Genomic DNA, 25,710 nt, shown 5'->3' with positions numbered 1-25,710 from the left:
TTTGTGGGGCACAACAGAGCTATCATTTCCAATGTAGAAAAACAGCTAAAATATTATTGCCAAGACATCAATTCTGGACAAATTAATTTGTTGAGCACTTCTTCATTGCTTCAAACAATGCAAAATGCAATGCAAAAAATACAGCTTTTTAAATTATAAATCAATATGGCAACACTTTAGTTCCAAATCTCACTATTAACAAACTATTAACTACGACGTTTGCCTCAATAAACTCCTAGTTACTGCTGCTTAGTAATAGTTAGTAAGGTAGTTGTTAAATTTAGGTATTGGGTAGGATTAAAGGATGCAGAATGGTCATGCAGGGCATTAAGTAACTGCTTATAAGTACTAATAAACAGCCAAAATCCAAGTAATATGCATGATAATAAGCAGCAAGATAATAGTGAGAATTGGACCCTAAACTAAAGTGTTGCTATATTATAAATATAAATATATTATTCTTGTAATGTCTGGTACTATTTTGACGCCAAATACTGACAATCAGTTATTCATAAGCTAACAGGTCTATGATTTCATTCAGCAAATGAACAAATGAATAATTAAAGACTTGCTGTTTTCATTCAGCTCAGTTCATGTCAATGCAGGTTACACGCTAACAGTTTATCAGATGGCATGTTTAAATGTGTATGCCAACAAATCCCTGGTTGATTAAAAATTAAAAGCAAAAATATAAAAGCCGAAAAAGGTTCCCCTAACACATGGACATACTCATAAATAAATTTTACATTTACTTTCTTTGCTGCTCTCTTTCGGTTCTCAATATCTCATAAGACCCGCAGGCCTAAGAATTCAAATTTCCTAAAGTGCTGATTCATTTTAAGATAAGATTTCTCATCCATCATAATCTCATTTTGACTCTTTCAAACAAAAAAAAAATCGTAGGTTTATATTAAATAAACAGGCTCTGCAGATTTATTGGGCCTTTACAGGCCAATTTAGCATGAGCTGTTGTCTCAGAGGCTAATATCATATTTGATACTGCTTTGTGTGGCCTGCGTTCACTCACTACTTTGTTAGCGGCAAAAGGTACAGATGGGAGCGTGTGCAATTTGGCTGGTCTTTCCCTAAAAACCCCACAGCATACATCTGGCACAGAAAATCGTTCTCTCTCCCATGCATCTGCGCTGTCTGTTCGTGTCACGGAGCACTGAGGTGAGGTGAGATGTGAAATGATTTGTACAAACTGAGTGTTTATAATCTCGAAACGGTAAAAGCATATCAGGAAAGTGTCGGGAAATTAATACTAATTTGTAATTTTATAAAACAGGATTAAATGGATCTATATTTATTCATTTATTGTCTAGCAGCTTGTCTAGTTGCTTGTTATTTCAGTACCTGACAGCCCACTCGCTGCACACACACACACACTTTTTTCATCTTCCTTATTTGCTGACATCAAAAAAATCCTCTCACAATGGTGGAAAACTCCCTTGCCGTGCTTTCTCTGTGCTCCTGTCCATCACATCACATATTTGGTGCACTCCACAAAACACACTTCGGTACAAATCTGGTTGAACCAGAAAAAACTGTCAGTCAAAGACTGTTTTCTTCTGTTTTTTATCTTACCAATCATTCCCTCCCCTTTTATGTCAATCTGATCCCCCCTCTTTATTTCTCTCTTTCTTGGCCCACTTTTTACTGAACAATGGAGACAATCGGGCGTCCCCTGAGGGCAGAGGAGGGTGAGTTTAAATATCAAAAGCCCACAATGGACACCACGCCAGACTCCAAGGAGCTCCATTCCCTGGCCCCCACTGTCCATCTGCTTATAACGGGAGAAATGAGGGAAGAAGGATGGATAGTGAGAAAGGAGACATAGTGACAGACTTTCGTCTCTCACTCGCTTCTCGCCTTTTTCTCATTGTTTTGAACAACTCAGTCGTGCTTCTCCCTGTCAGCTGTCAAATGATGCCATTTGGGTCCCTCATATGTGGAAAAAATTACTTGAATGATGAATAGATGATGCAATTTTTACAGTGGATTAGTATAAAATATTTCTATTTCAGAATATATACAACTTAAGTTTACATTTAGTTAATGTGTCCCTAGGTTATGCACGTCCCCTGATATACCATCAGATCTTCCCCTTTTAAAGCAATTAACTATTTCTTAAATCTGAGAAACATTGTCATTATGACATCAACTCTACAAGTTAAAGGCACAATATGTAAGATTTTTGGATTCAAATTTCCAAAAACCACTAAAACAATGTTATATATTTTGTTAATTTGTGTACTTACATTATCCCAAATGTTTCCAAGAATGTTTAAATCCAGAGAAATAAGCAATTTTAACCAGGACACCCATCACTGACATCATACCCACATTACCCTTGGTTTTATTTTGTAGAAACCATGGAAACACAAAAGACGCTTTAAAGATGCCATCATACATTTTTTCATCGAACGAAGATGTAATATAAGTCTAAGGTGTCCCCTGAATGTGTCTGTGAAGTTGCAGCTCAAAATACCCCATAGATTTTTTTAAATAATTTTTTTTAACTGCCTATTTTGAGGCATAATTAGAAATGCGCCGATTCATGCTGTGGCCCCTTTAAATCGCGCACTCTCCGCCCCCTCCCGAGCTCTCGCCTCTATCACTGCATTAACAAAGTTTACACAGCTAATATAACCCTCAAAATGGATCTTTACAAAGTGTTCGTCATGCAGCATGTCTAATCACGCAAGTATGGTATTTATTTGGATGTTTACATTTGATTCTGAATGAGTTTGATAGTGCTCCGTGGCTAAAGCTAACATTACACACTGTTGGAGAGATTTATAAAGTGTGTGTTATGTTGAGATTCGCCTGTTCTTCAGAGATCTTTTAAACAAATGAGATTTATATAAGAAGGAGGAAACAATGGAGTTTGAGACGCACTGTATGTCATTTTCATGTACTGAACTCTTGTTATTCAACTATGCCGACGTAATTTCAATTTTCAATTCGATGGCACCTTTAATATATCATGTGTTTTATTAGACCGGTGAGCAACTGTTTAAATGGATACATTCGACAGAAAACTAATCATGTTATATAGCTCAACATAGTGAGTCTTATTGTTTAAATCTCGTTTTCTTGATTTACAGCGAGTACCATGTTTTACCATGGCTAATATCGATCTAGCTAACTGCAGTGTGCATTAAGTGTCTCATGATAAACAGTGCTGCTTTACCCCACATAATAAAAGTTCTGCTGCTCTCGAGCCGCGTGTCGTTCTCGTCTATCATTAGCAATCACTCCAGCGGCCTCCTTTCTGCTCGCACAGCACTCGCCCTGCTCTGCTTCATACTACAGTAACGTTAATAATCTCATCCATAAACATGATTTGTGCTCGAATCCCATCCCAATTCTTTTCCACCGGCTGTAGACGTGAAAACAACACATCCCATGATTCCACGAAATCAAAGCGTCATCAAGCTACGCCTTTGTTTTGAATAAGCGACCTCTAGTGGTGAAAATGTACATATTGTGCCTTTAAAATTCTATTATTTTTATGTTATATTTGTCAGTACAGGACAAATTTAAAAGGTCTGTCCTGTAACCATGATATTGTATAGTAAGTAAATATAAAAAAAAAAAATAATATATATATATATATATATATATATATATATGTATATTAAAAATACTGTTAAAATACGGTACATGTATTAAAATATATATAAATAAGTGAACCTTGTAGTTTCACAACTTTTTGAACAAGGCTTGTAATGTGGATTTAAACTGTAAAATTTTCAAACCTGTGCATTATTTACATTTCCTTTCTGAAGGTGCGCAACCGTGCACAATCTTGATGTTCATAAGAGACTTCCTTCAAAAACTTAGGGTACTGTAGTACTGTATACTCAAAATATCAATATATCAAAATATATTAAAACACATTAATTTACTGTAGCTTGTGATGGCACAATGCAATTTAATACATAAACACATTTTTTTTGTCTTTAGACAGTTTAAAATCCACCAGAAATCCCCTTATCAAGCAACAGTTTCACAGAATGACACCTCATCCACTGTGCGTCCAACCCCTCCAAACGACATATGAGGACACAAACAGTCCTCTCTTCTTCTCTCTCTCTCGAAACCTCCCTCCCCTCAAGCCCTGAGGCTCAGGTTTCCTGACAGGAATGAGTCTTCATTTTTTCACATCATCCTTTTGTGACAGACTGCATGACACAGATACAGAAAGCTCAATCTCACAGTAATTGCAGAGTGGCAGTACAAGACCGCTGACATAAATGAAGAATCATCTGTAATATCCCTGAGCTATATGTCCCAAGTGACTCAACGCCAGTCTTAACACATCAGAAACCACACTAATAAGAACACAGAGGCCAATTTGAAGCTGCCAGGCAGTTCCATAGTAGGCTAAATGTGGTTTTCTATTCTTAACAACTTCAAGTGCACCTGGAAGTAATAACAAAACCTCACACCTTGACCTCAGATCCCATCACCATTTATAAAGATGCTTGTTATTGTCCATACTTCCATTCACACAAGAAAACAAGACAAGGCATGTGTCATGTTTTCTTTATTGTTTACGGCGACAGGTGTTTCCACCTGGGCAGGTTTTGATGGGGAAATTCCAGGGCTTGCTTGCTGGCTGTCTGTGATCCCAAGGGATATTCAGAGCTAATGAAGACTTCCCCTTCCCCCAACCACCCTTAAACAAGCTGAAATGTGAAAATGTGTCATATCAGATGACTCCATTGCTAATTTGATCAGAGGGTTATTGATTTTCTAGGCTAATTTAACTGATTGTAATCTGGTAAAGAATGATTTGGCCATATGGCTTTGAATTTGGCATGAAACTGTTTAATCAAATATACAATTCAATTAAAATATGGGCTTATTTTTCACTCATAATGGCAGCAATCCTGCTAATTACATTAAAGGTTATGTGATCTGAGGTTTTGTTAATGACAGCAAAATATTTAAATGCATTTCTATATGTTTTTTAAAAATATTTAGGACCATACTGGATAGAAGAAAATGACATATCAAACAGAAACATGTGTAGAGGCACCTTTTACTCACCCCCATGTCATACAAGATGTTCATGTCTTTCTTTCTTCAGTCGAAAAGAAATTACGGTTTTTGATGAAAACATTCCAGGATTATTCTCCTTATAGTGGACTTCAATTGACTCCAAACGGTTGAAGGTCAAAATGATAGTTTCAGTGCAGCTTCAAAGGGCTTTAAACGATACCAGACGAGGAATAAGGGTCTTATCTAGCGAAACGATCAGTCATTTTCTAAAAAATTCAAATGTATATGCTTTATAAACACAAATGATCGCCTTGCGAGTGTTTCCGTCTTCCGTATTCTTCAAAAAACTTACGCTGTTTGTCCTACGCCTTCCCTATTCAACTTACAGAACAAATGCAGTGCCAGTTATGTTTTTTCCATAAGTAGAAAAGGGAAAACGTAGGTCATACAGCTTCTGGTATCGTTTAAAGCCCTTTGAAGCTGCACTGAAACTTCAACAGTGGAGTCAATTGAAGTCCACTATAAGGAGAATAATCCTGGAATGTTTTCATCAAAAACCTTAATTTCTTTTCGACTGAAGAAAGAAAGACATGAACATCTTGAATGACATGGGGGGGAGTAAATTATCAGGAACATTTTATTTCAAAGTGGACTAATCCTTTAACTAACCTATTGTATTAATTACCAGCCAATCAAGTACAGTACAGTTTACTTCATTGTAAGTGTGTCTTCAACAAAGGTTCACAAATACCGACTACTGCTCTCACGGTCTAGTTAATGGTTAGCTTTTTTTTAGCTAATGTTCACCATCCAATCTCCAGCATTCTTTGACTTCGGGACCTCAAACATCTGTCATTCAATGACTTTTAACAAAACAAATCCCCAAAGAGTTCAATGGCTCTGCACTAAAGAGAAGAAGTCTTCTGTTAAAAGATTTTCCCCTTTCAGCCATAAACAATACTGTAAATCAAACGAGAAGCCACATTAAAGGTATACTGTAGCCCTTTTCAACATCATATTTATTATGTACAATGTAAAACCTGTGTCAACACATGCGATTCGAAAGCCTCTCTGATGTCTGTGTTTTGTTAAAGAAAGCAGCATCCGATTCTATACTGAAAAGATTTTAAATGATTCACAATGACAATCATTGGAAGGCTTCTTTCTTTTTGTATTCATTTTACTTCACAAATGTTCTGTTCAACAAATCTGAGCTATACTTAACTCAACCTCTATTTAATGTTGATAAATGGTTTGATTCCATCATGTACTTTTGACTCTTTAAGGATTTACCATTTAAGAATGTGGTTCATGTTACGGTTCATTGTCCAGCTTCGATATTTGTAATGAATGGAGACTTCGCCGCATTGGTCTAACTACTTTATTTAAAATAAGTCAAACCACTAATTAGGAAAAAAATAAAAATAAAACAATTCCACTAATTAAAACAAAAAAAAAAACAGGTCAACTGCATCAATCCCAATGTCAACATATGTTCCATCTGAAGGGCTACAATCCAAATAATAACAACTACACTTATTTATTGTTATATATATATATATATATATATATATATATACATACACAGTACAGTCCAAAAGTTTGGAACCACTAAGATTTTTAATGTTTTTAAAAGAAGTTTCGTCTGCTCACCAAGGCTACATTTATTTAATTAAAAATACAGTAAAAAACAGTAATATTGTGAAATATTATTACAATTTAAAATAACTGTGTACTATTTAAATATATTTGACAAAGTAATTTATTCCTGTGATGCAAAGCTGAATTTTCAGCATCGTTACTCCAGTCTTCAGTGTCACATGATCCTTCAGAAATCAAATGTTTGTGGTCAGTAAGAATTTTTATTTTTATTTTTTGAAAAGAAATTAAAGAAATGAATACTTTTATTCAGCAAGGATGCATTAAATCAATCAAAAGTGGCAGTAAAGACATTTATAATGTTACAAAAGATTAGATTTCAGATAAACTGTTCTTTTGAACTTTCTATTCATCAAATAATCCTGAAAAAAAATATTGTACACAAATATTTTGTACAATTGTACACATTAAATGTTTCTTGAGCAGCAGATCAGCATATTAGAATGATTTCTGAAGGATCATGTGACACTGAAGACTGGAGTAATGATGCTGAAAATTCAGCTTTGCCATCACAGGAATAAATTACTTTGTGAAATATATTCAAATAGAAAACAGTTATTTTAAATTGTAATAATATTTCACAATATTACTGTTTTTTACTGTATTTTTAATTAAATAAATGTAGCCTTGGTGAGCAGACGAAACTTCTTTTAAAAACATTAAAAATCTTAGTGGTTCCAAACTTTTGGACTGTACTGTATATATTTATCAGGACCACACACACATATATACACACACATGCACCATCATTAGTCTCATCACTGTCCTCACTAATTGTCATGGACACTATTTTTTTGTATTTCCCATGCTTAATTCATGTGCTTAATCTATTAGTAGCAGTTCCTTTGGGAAAACTCTGACCCTGATGCAAACGAATGACCCATTGCTTCAGAAGCCTGTGCAGGTGCAGGGCTGCTGGCTTCACAGAGCCAGTGGGCTCCCTGCGGGTGTAGGGCACCATGTGCGCCCTGCTAAAAGTCACAGAGAGAGATAGCGTAGACACAGAGAAGTAAAAAGCCAGTGGAGGACTGTTACACTTATAGATAGTTCCCAAAGTGCATATAATGCTTTGAAACAAGAAGAATAAGGATGCAAACAATGCACTGCAAATGCTTTGATGTTGTACATCAAAAACACCATCATAAGTCACTGAGGTCATTGTTGGAAAGGCAGAGGTGAGCGAAACTATAGATCAAACAAAACATAAGAGGACGTCAGAGACAGCACTTGTGAAGGTGTGGCAAATACAACATGGACAATGTCTCACATTCAATGATTTTGTTGGATATTTACCTACTGATCCATGATAAAATATTCAGAGTGCATCAGACAGGAAGAGCTTTAATATGGAAACAGGAGTGAGTCATGCAGTGAGATGCATGGGCTACTTCATGTTCTCTATAATGATATTAACTGAGAATCTCTGCTGTAGCATGAAAATTATGAGGGACACTGGTACAGAGCAGCCCAGAATCAAAATCAGTCAGTGAACACATTTATTACAATATGTATTAAAGGTGCCCTAGAATCAAAAATTGAATTTACCTCGGCATAGTTGAATAACAAGAGTTCAGTACATGGAAAAGACATACGTTGAGCTTCAAACTCCATTGCTTCCTTCTTATATAAATCTCATTTGTTTAAAAGACCTCCGGAAAACAGACGAATCTCAACATAACACCGACTGTTACGTAACAGTCGGGATCATTAATATGTACGCCCCCAATATTTGCATATGCCAGCCCATGATCAAGGCATTAGACAAGGGCAGCCAGTATTAACGTCTGGATCTGTGCACAGCTGAATCATCAGACTAGGTAAGCAAGCAAGGACAATAGCGAAAAATGGCAGATGGAGCAATAATAACTGATATGATCCATGATTACATGATATTTTTAGTGATATTTGTAAATTGTCTTTCTAAATGTTTTGTTAGCATGTTGCTAATGTACTGTTAAATGTGGTTAAAGTTACCATCGTTTTTTACTGTATTCGCAGAGACAATAGAGCCGTCGCTATTTTCATTTTTAAACACTTGCAGTCTGTATAATTCATAAACACAACTTCACTCTTTATAAATCTCTCCAACAGTGTAGCATTAGCCGTTAGCCACAGAGCATATAGCCTCAAACTCATTCAGAATCAAATGTAAACATCCAAATAAATACTATACTCACAGGAATCGATGCATGCATACAGCATGAATGACGAACATCTTGTAAAGATCCGTTTGAGGGTTATATTAGCTGTGTGAACTTTGTTTATGCACAGTATAACTGCACTTATAGTCGAGAGCTTGGGAGGGCAGGGAGCGAGAGATTTAAAGGGGCTGCAGCCTGAATCGGTGCATAGTTAATGATGCCCCAAAATAGGCAGTTAAATTAATAAAAAAAAATCTATGGGGTATTTTGAGCTGAAACTTCACAGACACATTCAGGGGACACCTTAGACTTATATTACATCTTTTAAAAATATGTTCTATGGCACCTTTAAATGATATACAATAATTACATTTTAAGTAATTATTTAAAACTTTGTATTTTAAATAAATATTCTATGATATATATATATATATGTGTGTGTGTGTGTGTGTGTATAAAATACTTCCTATATTTCACAGAATATTTAAGATATAAGATTTTACACAATTATATACATATAATTATATATATATATATATATATTGTTATGCATTTAATAATGTGACCTTGGACAGACAAATTGATCACAAAATGATTCAGTGTGAACTGTAGGCCAGAGATATGCTTGATATTGAAAATAAAACAAATAATTTATCAATTTCTAAAACCACTTCCACATAAAGTTTAATGATTTCATCTGACAAAATAATGTGATATCTTAAATTATCTTAATATGGGGGATCAGCAAATATTGATATATGTGATTAATTAGATTAATTAATCTGAATATAATATCCAATAGAAAAAAAGCATCAATTAATATCCTTAATTTCTGTAAATAAGTCCAGGTTTAAAGTCACCATGAAATCAAAAAATTGACAATTCTTTTTTTTTTTTTTTTTTTTTTTTTTTACAAAATGTTACAGTTACTTATTAAAAATGATTTATCCATGCACATCATTAGTTAACCAATTTCCTACAATCCAACCAATTCCCAATGTACAAAATCAAATCCTGTCCTACATTTTCCATTTAACTCTGATATCTACGTCATAACAGGGAAGAAAATCTATTGCAACTTCCATTTCATGCCGACTTTAATGTACTCTAATGTGCTCAGAAAGACCTCTTTACTCATTGCTAAGAGAAAGTTATTCTTGTACAAAAAAAAAAAAAAAAAACTATTTAGATGCAGCTAGTAATCTGTCCTCCTTGTTTTAGGCCAGTCTGAAATCCATATCTATCAACTGCCTTGACTCAGCTGAATCCAAATGAAGAGCACTTTAGGGGCTATAACAATCTTCCATTAGCGCTTCATCCAAGCACACAGACACAAGGCCCTGGAGCCATCTCCTAAAACATTCTGCTCTAAAATACAACCAAATGTTTCAGATGACCCCATTGTTTCGGTCTTTCGCATTTTCTCATCCTCTCTAAGGAAGAAACAGAGACGGACAGAGATTGAGATTCCTTTCAGCTTCTCCTTTCCATCCAGTGTACAACAGTTCAAATCGGCACCGGGCCAAACTCCACTTCCAGACGCACCTCTCTCACCCTGCCTCGCCCCCCTCTGGAGAAAGCTGCTGTTGCACAGCTAAAAATAGCACATCTGGAAACAAAACCCTGAGAAGTAAAAGGTGAGCATCCCGTTGCAGTGTGGGAAACTTGAGAGTAGGTGAATCTGAGCTGCAGAGGAGGGGAAAGATGGGAATGCTGGGGGAAGAAATTAAATTACGTACTGTACGTTATCTCTTGACCTTATTTCAATGCAGTCATTAAAGATACATCGCATATTATGCATCAAGTCAATCAATCTTTCCAAATAACCTAATTAATCTTTTGTTTATTCATCTTTAATTCATATTTGAGAGCAAACTGGAGTTATTTACATATACTTGACAAAAAATGTGAGCTTCCCCTATTTAAAGTTTCCTTTAAGTGGCAGAAGGTGCTGAGAGAGAATAGCAGGTTTCTCTAATGCTGTTTTAATTGCAGGCTCAGTGGGAGTATCCACAGGGTTTGAGCCACAACTAACATGTTGCCAAGTAAAAGGATTTCTTCAAAATTTGCCATATGGCAGAAAATACCTCTATAGGTGTTGGTGAGGTAAAAGCATGTGGTCATTTGTGGATGATCCTCAAAGCTATTCCTATACAAAATATAGAATACAGCAACATTATAAAAAACAGCTTAATAAATCTCAAAATGTGTCATGTTAAACTATAAATACTAATGTTTCCTGGTGGTTAAAGTGTAATACAATCAAAGCTAGCAATAGAAAATGAGTAAAATATCAGCATCTTGTGGTGTGCTGAAGTCACTGCAGCTTACAGAGAATGTACGATGAACTAGAAGCAAATTGTGTTTGATGCAGTTGAGTTATATTATAAAAAATGTAAATAAAGAGTGCAAAAATAGCACAAGCATTCATTTTAATGTTTACTCTAAAACTTTCATATTACATACATTTTGCATGCAACTTTGATTCAATCTCCATTCACTTTTTTATATGTATATTATGTTACCATTTGAAATGCAGGTTGTACCGTTTGCTCTGAAAAAGCTCAGATTTAATCGGACACTGTTCTCATTAAATTACTCTTTAGACATTTCTAATCAGGATAGACTAACGTTGTTGGGTTGCCAATGGTTATCATGTTTCCATTCTAACTTCTAAACTGAAATACCTCCATGAATGACTGCAAAACAATATGGCAAAGACTGCTGAATGGGGGATGACATGCACATCTCTGGATCATTCAGACCATGGTCCAGTTCACTGGGAATATGGGACCAGGCCAGGTCACATGGCCACAGATATCATCTGATGTGGGCAGCTTTGCATCTTTAATTCATGACGGAAAAAAAAAATGAGTTCGGTTAGTGGGCTAATTCAGCTGCTCTGAGTTTCCCCAGCTGCAGTCAAAGATTAAAAATGGAAACTTTGTCCCTGCAGGCTCACATATATACAGTTGTAGAATTTAATGATCAAACAGAATTGTTTACAATCACATCTATGCAAGAGAAGACCTAGATTGTCAGATATATCAGAATACTTGGTAAGATAGATAGATAGATAGATAGATAGATAGATAGATAGATAGATAGATAGATAGATAGATAGATAGATTATTTATAATAAAAACCGGCAGCTGTGGTTTACCAAAATTTACCATAAAAAATACAGTAGCAACATTTTTAGGTTTTGCAGATTTAACTTATATTTACAGTAAAAAAAAAAAAAAAAAAAAAAAAAAAAAAACATTTTATTAACTGATATAATGTTAATATACCAACCTATTGAAGAACTAATATCTGTTTTGTACCACTGTAATAGACAACCACCAAAAACAGGTGGTGATGAGAAAATCACATGATGAATCAAAGTTCATCACAAGCTGAGAAGGTAGATGCTAAAATATAAAAAGGTGCACACACTAAACACCATCATGGTACCACATGACACTAAAGTAATGCAATAAAGATTCCTTTAACAACATTAGATGTAACATAAAACCCTAATGTACATAACTGGTAAGAAAAAAAAACTAAGATGAAACATATAGTTATTTAAATGAAAAATACATCAAATGTGATCATGCAGGGAATTCTGGGAATGTCAATTTATGTTTTTTTTTCACTGTAAATTATACAATGACTTGTTCTTTTTTACTTCCAAAACTGTGAATTTATCAAAAAAAAAAGTACATTAAATGTAAGGTTAGATCTATTATAGTTAATCACTGTATATAGTAAGGAAACTTGCTGTTAACCAATTAACAGATTTTTATCTTAACATTTTTACAGTCTTTTACTGTTAAAATCACCATTTTTTAGATAGACAGATCAAGTAATATAGTAATATAGATAGAACGACAGACTGACAGACAGACAGATAGATAGATAGGTTGACAGATGGATAGATAGATAGATAGATAGATAGATAGATAGATAGATAGATAGATAGATAGATAGATAGATAGATAGATAGATAGATAGATAGATAGATAGATAGATAGTGGGAGACAGACAGACGGCTAGATAGAACGACAGAGATAAATAGATAGATCATAGATAGTAGATAGATAGAATACAGATAGAATAATATAGATAAAACGACAGATAGCCAGACAGACAGACAGAAAGATAGATAGATAGATAGATAGATAGATAGTGAGAGACAGACAGACAGCTATAGAACAACAGAGATAGATAAATAGATAGATCATAGAGATAGATAGATAGATAGATAGATAGATAGATAGAATGACAAAGGTAGACAGATAGATAGAGACAGACAGAATAATATAGATAAAACGACAGACAGATAGCCAGACAGACAGACAGACAGACAGATAGATAGATAGATAGATAGAACGATAGAGATAGATAGATAGATAGATAGAACGATAGATAGAACGATAGAACGATAGATAGATAGATATATAGATAGATAGATAGATAGATAGATAGATAGATAGATAGATAGATAGATAGATAGATAGATAGATAGAATGACAAAGGTAGACAGATAGATAGAGACAGACAGAATAATATAGATAAAACGACAGACAGATAGCCAGACAGACAGACAGACAGACAGACAGACAGACAGGCAGATAGATAGATAGATAGATAGATAGATAGATAGATAGAACGAGGGAGTTAGACAGACAGACAGATAGATAGATATAGATATATATATATATATATATATATATATATATATATATATATATATATATATATATATATATATAGATAGATAGATAGATAGATAGATAGATAGACGGATAGACAGACAGACAGATAGATGTTCTGACGACATGTATTTAAGGCCTACAACTTTTCATCCTGTCATCAAAGCCAATATAAGACACAATTCATTAAAACATATATGTAAGCCTATGATGTTTATCGACTATATTCATAAGATTTTCAAACTGAACGTTATATGTAGGCTACTCCAAAAGTTATTTTCCCCACACAGGCCAAGCTAACATCCTAAGAGAAAATGAATTACATTACAACGCTATTTACCACCAAAAGTGCCCTGAAGGTTCCCCATGTAATGAAACAGCAAATGTTCGCCCTGTTCGCCCAATATCCTTGAGCTAAAAGAAGCGCCCTGGATGGGTCGATGACACTTTCACTCCCTACAGCATCCTTGTCCAACATTCGGCCTCAAAACAACTAACTTGACAGCCTCGAAACGCCCGAGTTTATTGATCTAAATATGGCTGGTGACATTAAAAGAAGCTGCGTTTATATTTATCTGCCGTTTAGTAAAATATAGCGGGGTACTTCATAACACAGCGGCTGTGAACATTTGCGCAGAGCAGCAGAAATAAGACCGCATCACTCAGAGATGCGCAGAGAGGCTGAAGCACGCGGGATGCGCGAGGATTACTGAAGCAGCAGCGGCCGTATTAAAGAAACACAAATCCAGTCTGCTTTTATCCCCTGTGGAACAAGGCCAGTTGCTTGTAATTCATTAACCCTGACAGCGCTGTGATAACATCGCCCCTCTTACCTGTATCGCTGCCGGTTTGACCACATACGATGCAGTGTGATTCTCCCATACGCACTGTAATGCGGTAAAGGCGCGGGTAATATCCTCCCTTGCTTCGCTCTGCCTGTACTCCCCTTTCAGCAGAGCGCGCGCTCACTTCCCACGCTCGCTCCTGTGGGCGCGCCTCCGATTCCAGCCGGACAGGTGTTCCGATCATCTGCGTTCGTGCTGCACTACTAAAACTTCATACAAATGAAGCATCAGTTTAATATCACGTGATTAACGCATCTATTAGAATAACAACAGACCTTCTTTCAAAAACATCTCACCAAACCCCAAACGTTTGAATGGTATAGTGTAGTTTACTGTTGTTTAATGAGAGAAATAGATATCCAGCGCACTGGATTAATAATAATAAAAAAATATTATTTATCATGATAGGCTGTGACACAGTCATTCTTCATTCCTCATTCATTCTGTTCCAAACACACAGTGCTCTTTGACTGGGAACTTTACATCATCCATTACAATATAGTGACACACTAGCCCAGTTCAACAACAAACATGTAGTCACTAGCCATACAGAATATCCCCTTGAATGCATTTCAATCATTCCACGAAACCTGTACGATTTGGACTTGCACATTTTTAGATTTTTTACCAAAATGTATTCCTTTTCTGAACACCCCACAACATGAATAACATATTTAACTTCCAGAAAAACATATTTTCCCATCTCAGGCATCAAATCCCTATTATTTTAAGTTATGGACACTATGGGAGCTCTTTGAATATTATTATAAAATGTATTTGTCATAAAATCAACATTTTCCTATTAATCAGATGTCCCTCACACTAATTCAGAAATTGCAAATATAAAAGTTACATAAAATCACACACTTTTGCTATACTAATGCTTGAAATGGGCACTTTTTGTGACAGCAAACTCATCATTTTTGATCAAAGGGTTAACTTCAAAATTTTTACTAAAATCAGTATTCTTATGAGTGCTCTGAACATTTCAGACAGAGTTCAACAAACTTTAAATTACTTTTTCATAAACTTAAAATAATGATAATAATAAAAATGTAGGTGTGATGGGGTTGTGATTTTTTGCCCAAATTGGCCACTGCTCTAAATCTAGTGAATAAATGGAGAGCACATGGCATGCATGACATTAAGAAATCATGAATAATGTTGAAATAATAAAGATAATTTTCACAAGTAATAGTTTTCTATCTTTAATTGATGTATCAGGGTTGAGTCTACACAATTTCACAACATAATTTAGTTTACATGTTATAATTTATGTTGTTCAGACGACTTCTATGATGTCACTTCCTATTAATGATGTCACATAAGTATCAGCTCATTATTTTTATAGGGGGAGAATGGTTTGTGTAACCGGGTTGAGGGGTTACTGAGGTACGGAAATAAATAATGTGATTTTAATGAATAATCATGAATTTACTTATAGAAAAAAAAACATTACCAGCAAAAAAGCACAGATGGATATTTATGGGAATGGCAAATCATCATCATTTTATTATTCATATCCCAAAGTACACTTTCATAGAAGGCCTTGAGGGACATGACAAAATAGGTGGTGTCAACTGAAAAAAAAAAACAATTATTTCTAATATAAAGATAAAAAATGTTTTTAAACATTATTAAAGTAGACATTTTAATTAATACAAAAAGCTTTTAAAATATATATTTTGGTGACCCAATAGATAAATTATACCGAAAAAAGTCAGAGGGACTCTGTACAGGTTTCGTGGAATGAATGATAAGCATCAGAAATGTACAAATATAAACAAATATACATAGTATGACAACTATAAGATATGATCTGCTTATGATGTTTTACACAAACACTTTTTTTTTCTTTCTTTTTTTTTTTTACACGAAAGACTATTGCAATATCCATTTCATGCTGATTTTAATTGTAAAGATCCAGCTACATATTGAGGAGTAATCGGAGACACACTGTGGCAGGCCTATGGTAATTTAAAACACTACTCTTAACGATAAATGATATTTCAAATGCCTGTGGCCCTTCAAAAAATACATGCAGCTCACAAAACAATGTTATTTAAAGAATTATGCACAAAAAATGTCTCTAAGGAGTTTAAAGTCCATTGGACAAATATACTGAAAGCTGGTAAATCTAATCTCGCATGCAGCCAGCAGTTTGTTCCAGGCTCTTCAGTTTGCAAAAGTCAATCCTGCATACTAAACCTTGAAGACAAAGGCCTGCACTGCTGTTCCCTCATTACATACACATTTGCCAAGCACTGACAAACTTCTTTGTGATGCTCGGAATACAAAGTAAAAGCGCTCAGTACCCTGCTGTCAATGTTTGAACGTAGCTTACGTCAAGGTCACGCAATGTACAGGTCAAACTTCCCTGCAGTTGCTGATTTGTGCACTGACTGCACACGTGTACTCTTGTTGGTGCACATATGCTGCCTCTAGTGGTCACAAAGAGCATTACATCACAACTAAAATTGACGGTCGTCATGTTTATTTTGCTTAAAAAACCACTAAAATAGTACATGGTTTTGGCCTGGTACAACGGTATGTTTTGTGGACACTTACCGTGGTATTGGCATATTGTAATTATTCAGTACCAAAGTACAGGACTGTATCAAAATTCCATTAGCATCTGAAAGGAATACTGTAGGTAGCCTACAACACGACCACAACACTTTTAGGGGAAATTTTTATTTTTTTGTCTTTTATTTTCTGAGTAAAACAGAGTAAACTAAGTGTAAGTGTAGCAACGATTACTCACCATCGCAATTAATTACCATTTTCTGTTATCAATATGTTTAAACAGCTGTTTCAGCCATCTAAAGAATCAGACGCATGTGAAATAGCAAACAGTGTTATCTTAGTATATTTGTGTAGTATAAATAATATTATGAATTACCTTTTATTTTTATCATTTTTAATTTTATCTTAAGTTTTAGTACTTTTAAGGTGCATTTGTCATTTTTATTCGTTTTTTAATATTTCTGTTTAGCTTTATTTTTAATTCAGTTTTAGTTTTACTAGCCTATCAACTTTTTTTTTTTTTAAAGGTGCCATCGAATGTTTTTTTACAAGATGTAATATAAGTCTAAGGTGTCCCCTGAATGTGTCTGTGAAGTTTCAGCTCAAAATACCCCATAGATTTTTTTTAATTAATTTTTTTAACTGCCTATTTTGGGGCATAATTAGAAATGCGCCGATTAAGGTTGCGGCCCCTTTAAATCGCGCGCTCTCCGCCCCCGGAGCTCGCGCTTGCCTTAAACAGTGCATAAACAAAGTTTACACAGCTAATATAATCCTCAAAATGGATCTTTACAAAGTGTTTGTCATGCTACTGCATGCATGCGTCGGATTATGTGAGTATTGTATTTATTTGGATGTTTACATTTGATTCTTGATGAATTTGAGGCTGTGATCCGTGGCTAACAACTAATGCTACACTGTTGGAGAGATTTATAAAGAATGAAGTTGTGTTTATGCATTATACAGACTGCAAGTGTTTAATAATGAAAATAACGACGGCTCTTGTCTCCGTGAATACAGTAAGAAACAATGGTAACTTTAACCACATTTAACAGTACATTAGCAACATGCTAATGAAACATTTAGAAAGACAATTTACAAATATCACTAAAAATTTTACTATTTTAAAACTTTATATTATCGCTTCATCTGCCATTTTTCGCTATTGTTCTTGCTTGCTTACCTAGTCTGATGATTCAGCTGTGCACAGATCCAGACGTTAATACTGGCTGCCATTGTGTAATGCCTCAATCATGGGCTGGCATATGCAAATATTGGGGGCGTACATATTAATGATCCCGACTGTTACGTAACAGTCGGTGTTATGTTGAGATTTGCCTGTTCTTCAGGGGTTCTTTAACAAATGAGATTTATATAAGGAGGAGGAAACAATGGAGTTTGAGACTCACTGTATGTCATTTCCATGTACTGAACTCTTGTTATTTAACTATGCCAATATAAATTCAATTTTTAATTCTAGGGCACCTTTAATGTGATTTCAATTAACAAAAACTATTTATAACAATAACACTGCTGACAAACTGATTAAAGTCAGATTGAAACGGAAGTTATGATAGACCTTTCTTCCCTATTTGGAAGTATATCCGAGTGAAAAAAGGTTCTCAGAAAAAAAAAGTAGGGCGGGACTTGATTTTGTCCATCAGGAATTGATTGGATAGTTGTTGTTTGCTATTGCTGTGATCTCATGTGAGTGACAGGTTGTCCCGCCCTCACGCCAGTAAACGCATCATCAGAGAAAAGATGTTGCTGCAAGAGGGAGAGGAAGCGATTTTGATTAAAAATTATGAGGGCACATGAATTAAAAAACAATAATGATGTGCACAGATAAATCATACTGTAATATTCCATTAAAAAAGAATGGGCAATTTTGATTTCATGGTGACTTTAAAGGGTTAGTTCACCCAAAAATGAAAATTCTGTCATTTATTACTTACCCTCATGCCGTTCCACACCCGTAAGACCTTCGTTAATCTTCAGAACACAAATTAAGTTATTTTAGTTGAAATCCGATGGCTCTGTGAGGCCTCCATAGGGAGCAATGGACACTTCCTCTCTCAAGATCCATGAAGGTACTAAAACATATTTAAATCGATTCATGTGAAGACAGTGGTTCAATATTAATATTATAAAGCGACGAGAATATTTTTGGTGCGCCAAAAAAAAAAACTAAATGACGACTTATTTAGTGATGGCCGATTTCAAAACACTGCTTCAGGAAGCATCGGAGCACAGATGAATCAGTGTGTCGAATCTGTTGTTCGGAGCGCCAAAGTCACGTGATTTCAGCCGTTGGCAGTTTGAAACGCGATCTGAATCATGATTCGACACACTGATTCATTTATGCTCCGATGCTTCATGAAGCAGTGTTTTGAAATCGGCCATCACTAAATAAGTTGCTAAAAACATTTTTGGCGCTCCAAAAATATTCTCGTCGCTTTATAATATTAATATTGAACCACTGTCCTATCCATGAACCGATTTAAATATGTTTTTAGTACCTTTATGGATCTTGAGAGAGGAAGTGTCCATTGCTCCCTATGGAGGCCTCACAGAGCCATCGGATTTCAACTAAAATAACTTAATTTGTGTTCTGAAGATTAACGAAGGTCTTACGGGTGTGGAACGGCATGAGGGTAAGTAATAAATGACAGAATTTTCATTTTTGGGTGAACTAACCCTTTAAGGGTTTGAGCAATCTCTGGCGTTGACAAAGGGCTCTTACCACAAGATGGCGCCACAGTTTCATTTGAGAAAACGTACACCATTACATTCTTGCTAAAGAAAATACGACTTGCATTTGTCTTTGAGTATTATATATGTTACAAGAAAGTGACATTATCTAATGTATAGTGTTCACAGAATATATCATTTCCTGGTTTCAAGCATTTTTCTCCCTATTTTCACGGAGCGTAGCCTATTTGGTCAGGATTTGTCTATTTATGTCAGGGGTTCTCAACTCCACAGAGTTTTGCTCCAACCCTAATCAAACACACCTGAACAAGCTAATAAAGGTCTTCAGGATTACTAGAAAATTATAACCCGGTGAGTTTGAACAAGGTTGGAGCTAAACTCTGCAGGAAAGTGGTCCTCAATGGCCAGAGTCGAGAACCCCAGATTTAGGGATTTAATCATAGGATTTAATCCAATATGTGTACTATTTTTAGGGTTAATCATGTCAAGCTTAGGTAGTTTTTCTGACCAGCTAGCTAAGGGGTCTTGGAGCTTTATTTCTTCTGTTCGTAGTGTTGTCTATCAAAGTTTGTGCTCGACTTGAGACCTTTCTTGTATATGTATTTTTTTAATACAGATAAGTAATCATCTACTCTGTTTTTTTACTTTTAATATGTCCGATATACCCGCACAAAAATGTATTTAGGGATTAATTTAGCTGCTTTTCCCATTTTGTTTAATCTTGTTTGTTAAGTAGGCCTCATGTTTTGCTTTCACATATATATATCTATGTAGGATTAGTTTGCGCCATATTTAAGTTAATATGTTTATATTATTTCTTCCTTTTCAAGTATTGTTACACAACCTTTTCGGTTTTAGCAGAAAGAATAAGTTCTTACGTTCTACTGCAGTGCTTTATGTCAGGCATCATGGTATGCAGTTAACCGTGTTGTCCACTAGAGTCTGCTATTGTTGCTCTCACCCTAAATCTCCTGTCGTTACACATTCTCCAATGAGAACTGGGCGATGTGAGTGAGCTTTGAAGCAGAAATCCTCAGTGCGAAGTCGCCAATCAAACCCGGTCAGACAAACAGAGGGAGAGCGTGCGTCTCATATGGACTAACAGAGACGCGCCCGTCACTTGGCCCTGATCAATACACGATCTTTTGCCACTGGACACCGGAAACGGCCGCCTGATCACGATCTATCAAAGAACAACGATTGAGACTGATAATAAACGAGGAGGACTATGACACAGGCGCTCAAGAGGCCATGCACACGGTATGTGATGTGCTCTTTCATTCACTATCGCGAAGAGCGCTGCTACAAACGCTTCTTGTTTATATACGACCAGCTGTTTTTGCGCAGTGGCTGTAAATTTTCTTAAAATCTTTGTGTTGGTATGAGCTTCTCCCGACCTGAGAACGAAACACTCTGTCGCGATAACATTTAATAGCTGCACGGAACATCCAGAGGCGTTTGACCGCCGCGGTGTTACTCATATTATCGCTGGTTTCTGTTTCAAAAACGACTCTCTATCAACTTGACAAGTTTGAGCTTCTGAGCTCAAATAGATTTATATTCAAAAGAGACTATCAGTGGCTCAGAGGAAACGTTGTTAGTTGGGTAAGATTACTGTTTTTATTGTTGTTGGGTTTGTTATATTTTAAAGACCTCATTTAGTTGAGATTTAATCATTTGTAAACTGTTATATGAGGATGCTGTACACAGAAATGAGCATAATGGTGTCTGTTGTTTTTAATTATTTATTTTATAAGTGCAATATCATTGATATTTATCTTCATGACTCCATGACATTAAGTTATAGTTAGTGTTTATAAAAAAGACAAACTATATAATGTCACATAAGGTAACTTCAAATCTAAAATGTTACAATAAGGTAATGTACATGTATTCTAAAACAGAAAATTAAGAAGTCAATGTATTTATAAATTATTTTTAACATTATTTACATTTACAAGAGAGATATAGGCTTTTATTCTTAAAGATATTTGCATTAATTATAACGATTGACGCAAAATGCTCACAAGGAGGTTTATGCAACTCAAAGCACAGGAAAGGTGTTTATACTGCCATACAGCGTTTAGATGTGTAAAAGTGCATGTAAATGACACTGTAACCACAATTTGGGTTTAGTCTCTGAAAACCTCATATTTAAAATTCAGCATGTTTTCTGAATCACCGAACAAGAATTGCATTGATGTTTTGTAATGCTTTGTGACTAGGAGAGAGAAATGCTACTCATCTTTGATTAAGACCTTATGTTTTCTTCCAGGTTTATATGTCCTCAGCATGATCATAGTCTGCGTTCTTCAAATCAACACGACAATCAGGAATTAGTCTCAGACATTTACTTGTTTCAGGTCTATCAGTGTGCAAAATATCACGTGTTGTATCTCTGAAGCCACCCGCGCACCTAAGACCTGTCAGACAGGGGGTAAAAAAAGCAACACTTAAAATTTTATCAGCTCAAAAATCTGCTTAAACTGCGTAGAACTGTGGTGTCTGAACTCTAAAGACGTTCTTGGCCAGGCGTCATCTTCGCAACAGGTTAGACGTGCCATGCGTTTGTTTGAGTCGCCTTCCTGTGGGTTTTGCGGTTTGTGAGTTTGGCCTTTTCATCAAAACTGTTTCCATTTTTCTAAATTGGCTGTCTGGTGTTAATGGTTGGTTTTACTTTATTTGAAGTTTTTTGTATTTGTCAAATGTCAGTGCTGATTTTCTTCTGACTTTCCCACCGGATGCCAAAGAAGAGGCTTAATGTTTCCTCATTGGCTGAATGTGGGCAAGCTCGCCACCATCTGCCTGTCAGATCAGAGTCGAGTCAGCTAGCCCAGAGGTCTTTGAAGCAATATTAGGGTGGGAACGCCACAGGAAGAGAGGCGTATTGATGATGGAAGACTTCAGCATACGGCGCACAAGCCCTGATCAGCTGGAACTACCATAAGCGAACACCCTAGGCATGAAGGGAGCCGTGTGATATTTGTTTATGGGTGGGTGTGTTGGGGGAGGGGTGTACATGGGGGACAGGGATGACAGCGGTCTCTTTGTCTTTGGCTCTCAGAGCCGTGTGAACGTGTCTGAGTTGGCCCTGCCTCACGTGACGCGGCTGCCCTCACTCCTCCCTGTCCTTTGTTCGACCAATCTGGGAGCCACCCCTGATTGAATGGGATTATATCCCAGCAGGGGATTGATTCCGGGGGCCTGTATCTGGCTGGCCTGGGGTCCCTGTGGAACAATGCAGATCCACCCTCCTTGCCACCCCTCCTGTCTTGCTGCACCCCTCCGGCCAAAGCTCAGTCATGAGACTGCATAGGAAGCCCACGGGAGGCCGGAGCTTCTGGGAATGAAGCGGAGCCCCTAAAAGGCCATCTAGAAGGAGATACACTTATATTTGTGCAGTCCATCTGTTGGTGCCTGATAATGTTGTGTACAAACACATCTGGTTTTTCGGAAGTGTTTTTGCGCAGGTGTTTATATGCTTAACTGACCAACACGGTGTCCTAACTAAACATATTTTCCATGTTAATCTGAATGTTTGTCCTAACAATTTGTATTCGCAACATGTCAAACAACAGGCCGTTATGTTGTCTGCTGAGTAGGGTTGTCATAAGTACCAGCATTTCCCCCTAGCACTTTGAGTGCTGTTGAGTGGATTCTTAAACGCCTCTGATTGGCTATTGTGTTCATGTGCTCAACAGATACGTTTGTGATTGGCTACAATGATCATGGCTTCTAAAACATGTTGTAAATGGATATCTTTGACACCTTACACCGATTGTGTGATACACACGTCTATTTACAACATGTTTTTGAAGATGATCATTGTAGACAATCACAGACATATCTGTTGAGCGTGTGAACACAATGGCCAATCAGAGGTGTTTAAGAATCCACTGAACAGCACTTAAAATGCTAGGGGAAAATGTTGGCATTGTCACATTTTTAACATTCCAGTACTGAAGTCTGTGCTTTTGACAACCCTACCGCTGAGTTTGTATTTCTGCGGCATCAAATGTGGCATCAAGCAAAATTTTCACTTTCAGTGTGGACAGACGGATGACTTGCTGTTAACTTATCACATCACACCTGGTTTGAAATGGTGTAATGTGCTGAGTCCTTTCTGTTTACCCTGATCTCCATATGTATGTACACAGTTCAGCAGAAATTAAACAATTGACTGGATGATTTGCTGACAGAAAGCCTAAAACACGTCACAGTGAGGCCGCTGCTGCCTTCTCCTCTGTTGATCTGGAAATCATTTTATTTGTTTTACCTTATTTATTCAGATGAACGTCCTCAGATGACCAGAGGCACACTGGTTTTTGCATTTTTGGGATGCAAAATGGGGTCAAAATGTGCAGGAATGGAAGGGTCCAGGAATGTCTGTCAAACAGATGCCTTTCTGCTTCCTCTTCAGTCTTTTGTTCTGGTGCCACTCTTCTGGCGTAGGGTGTGAGAATTTCCTACAGTTGTGTTTGTGGGTGGAGAAACAGACCCCCTGCCACTGTTGTCACGTTATGAAGGAACCAACAGGTCACAAATGGTGATGAACTTAAGGGGATAGTTCACCCAAAAATGAAAATTGTCTTCATATCCTCACTTTCATGCCATTCCAATCCAAACCCTTACAACTTTATTTCTTCTGTGGAACTCAAAAGAAGATATGGGGGAAGCCTTTTTTTTTCCCCTCCATAGAAAGGAAGGAAATTACCACAATCAAGGTCCAAAAAATTAGTAAAAACATCGTTAAAATAGTGACTACAGTGGTTCAACACTAATGTTATGAAGCGACGAGAATATATTTTGTGCGCAAAAACAAAACAAAAATAACGACTTTATTCGACAAATTCATCTCTCCCCGTCATTCTCCTATGCTATTTACATTGCAGCCTGTCTAGGTTCTACATCAGAACGCCGACTCGGTATTGGCCAACACTGTTCACGTGAGCAGCACGTCGCATGCGTGTACTGAGCTGGTGTTCTGACATAGAACCTGGAATTGCTGCAACGTAAATGATAAACCACTGTAGTCACGTTGACTATTTTAATGATGTTTTTACTACTTTTCTGGACCATAAATGTGGTAGTTTTGTTGCTTTCTATGGAGGATAAAAAACCTCTTGGATTTCATCAAATATCTTAATTTGTGTTAAGAAAATGAACGAAGGAACGACATGAGGATGAGTACTTAATGACAGAAATTTCATTTTTGGGTGAACTAACCCTTTAATGGGGTCCAGTGGTGTTGTTTTAGAGCCCATTGACTATACTATGGACAACAGTGAAAACATTCTTCAAATTATCTCTTGTGCTAAAGAAACAGACATACAGGTTTGGATTGACATTTTGGTGCATAAATGATGACAGAAGTTTCATTTTTATGGGAATTATCATTTTAAACCTTTTAGTTGAACCACAAGTTAAAACCCATATAATTTTACACAAAGTGGTATACTTTTAACCACTTTGGAATCTAGGATAACTCTACAATTTATTCATGTTGTAACTATTATAATCCTTTTGGAAAACAGTTATTTGACCTTACTTTCCCATCTGAACCCATTTACCATAATGCAGGACTAGATGACCATTAAACCCAATGGTTCTGCGTCTCTATGGGGCAGCAGCTGTGTCGCACTACGTGTGTTGTAAGGCTGATCGAACACTAAATCCATTTTAGCGGCACTCAGCAGGTCTTCGGGTCGATTTAAATTCGAAGCTTAGCATCTGTCCAGCTGTGACACCACAGGAACAGGCCTCTTAATATGGCACATCAGTTTCCATGCAGGAGCGAGAACAGCCCCCCCCCCCCACCCCCCACTACGGAGGAACTGTTGTGCTGCAGAAGAACCTGTGCTGCACTGATGACTGTGCTGAAAGAGAGAGAGATCAGCTTGGCTCTGTCTTTTGCTGAGCAAGCAAAGACAATAAAAGACAGATGATCAGAGCTGAAGACTATCAAAGTCAGTCACACATGTGAGCTTCTCTAAACTCATCTCACATCTGGGACTGAACATGTGGCACTTTGATCCATATGTGGTTCAAGAGGCTCATTAGTTAAATGGTTGTCTTTGTCATTAATTTAGTAAATTTAAGTCATCTTTAGCAAAT

At 36.4% G+C, this 25,710-nt stretch overlaps 2 protein-coding genes across 4 annotated transcripts in view; one reads left to right on the top strand and one right to left on the bottom strand.

The window, feature by feature from the left end:
• nfasca (neurofascin homolog (chicken) a) overlaps positions 1 to 14,560 on the bottom strand; it is a 93,549-nt gene extending 78,989 nt beyond the window's left edge. The window contains exons 1-2 of one of the 2 annotated variants that reach the window (XM_048172333.1): positions 14,347 to 14,560; positions 11,501 to 11,658 (exon numbers count right to left, since the gene is read on the bottom strand). The gene's annotated coding sequence lies outside the window, so the exon portion shown is untranslated. The remainder of the gene's footprint in view (positions 1 to 11,500; positions 11,659 to 14,346) is intronic. The other variant, XM_048172332.1, reaches the window with a different exon arrangement.
• A 5,373-nt stretch (positions 14,561 to 19,933) lies between these two features.
• pik3c2b (phosphatidylinositol-4-phosphate 3-kinase, catalytic subunit type 2 beta) overlaps positions 19,934 to 25,710 on the top strand; it is a 54,002-nt gene continuing 48,225 nt past the window's right edge. Inside the window, exon 1 of one of the 2 annotated variants that reach the window (XM_048173147.1) lies at positions 19,934 to 20,856. The gene's annotated coding sequence lies outside the window, so the exon portion shown is untranslated. Of the gene's footprint in view, positions 20,857 to 20,915; positions 21,202 to 25,710 lie in introns of those variants that run through there. The other variant, XM_048173148.1, reaches the window with a different exon arrangement.

Source organism: Megalobrama amblycephala, linkage group LG21 (assembly GCF_018812025.1).
Source record: "Megalobrama amblycephala isolate DHTTF-2021 linkage group LG21, ASM1881202v1, whole genome shotgun sequence".
Classification (NCBI taxonomy): Eukaryota; Metazoa; Chordata; class Actinopteri; order Cypriniformes; family Xenocyprididae; genus Megalobrama; species Megalobrama amblycephala.
Note: the sequence above shows the minus strand (reverse complement) of the source record. Positions and strands in the feature narration are given on the sequence as shown.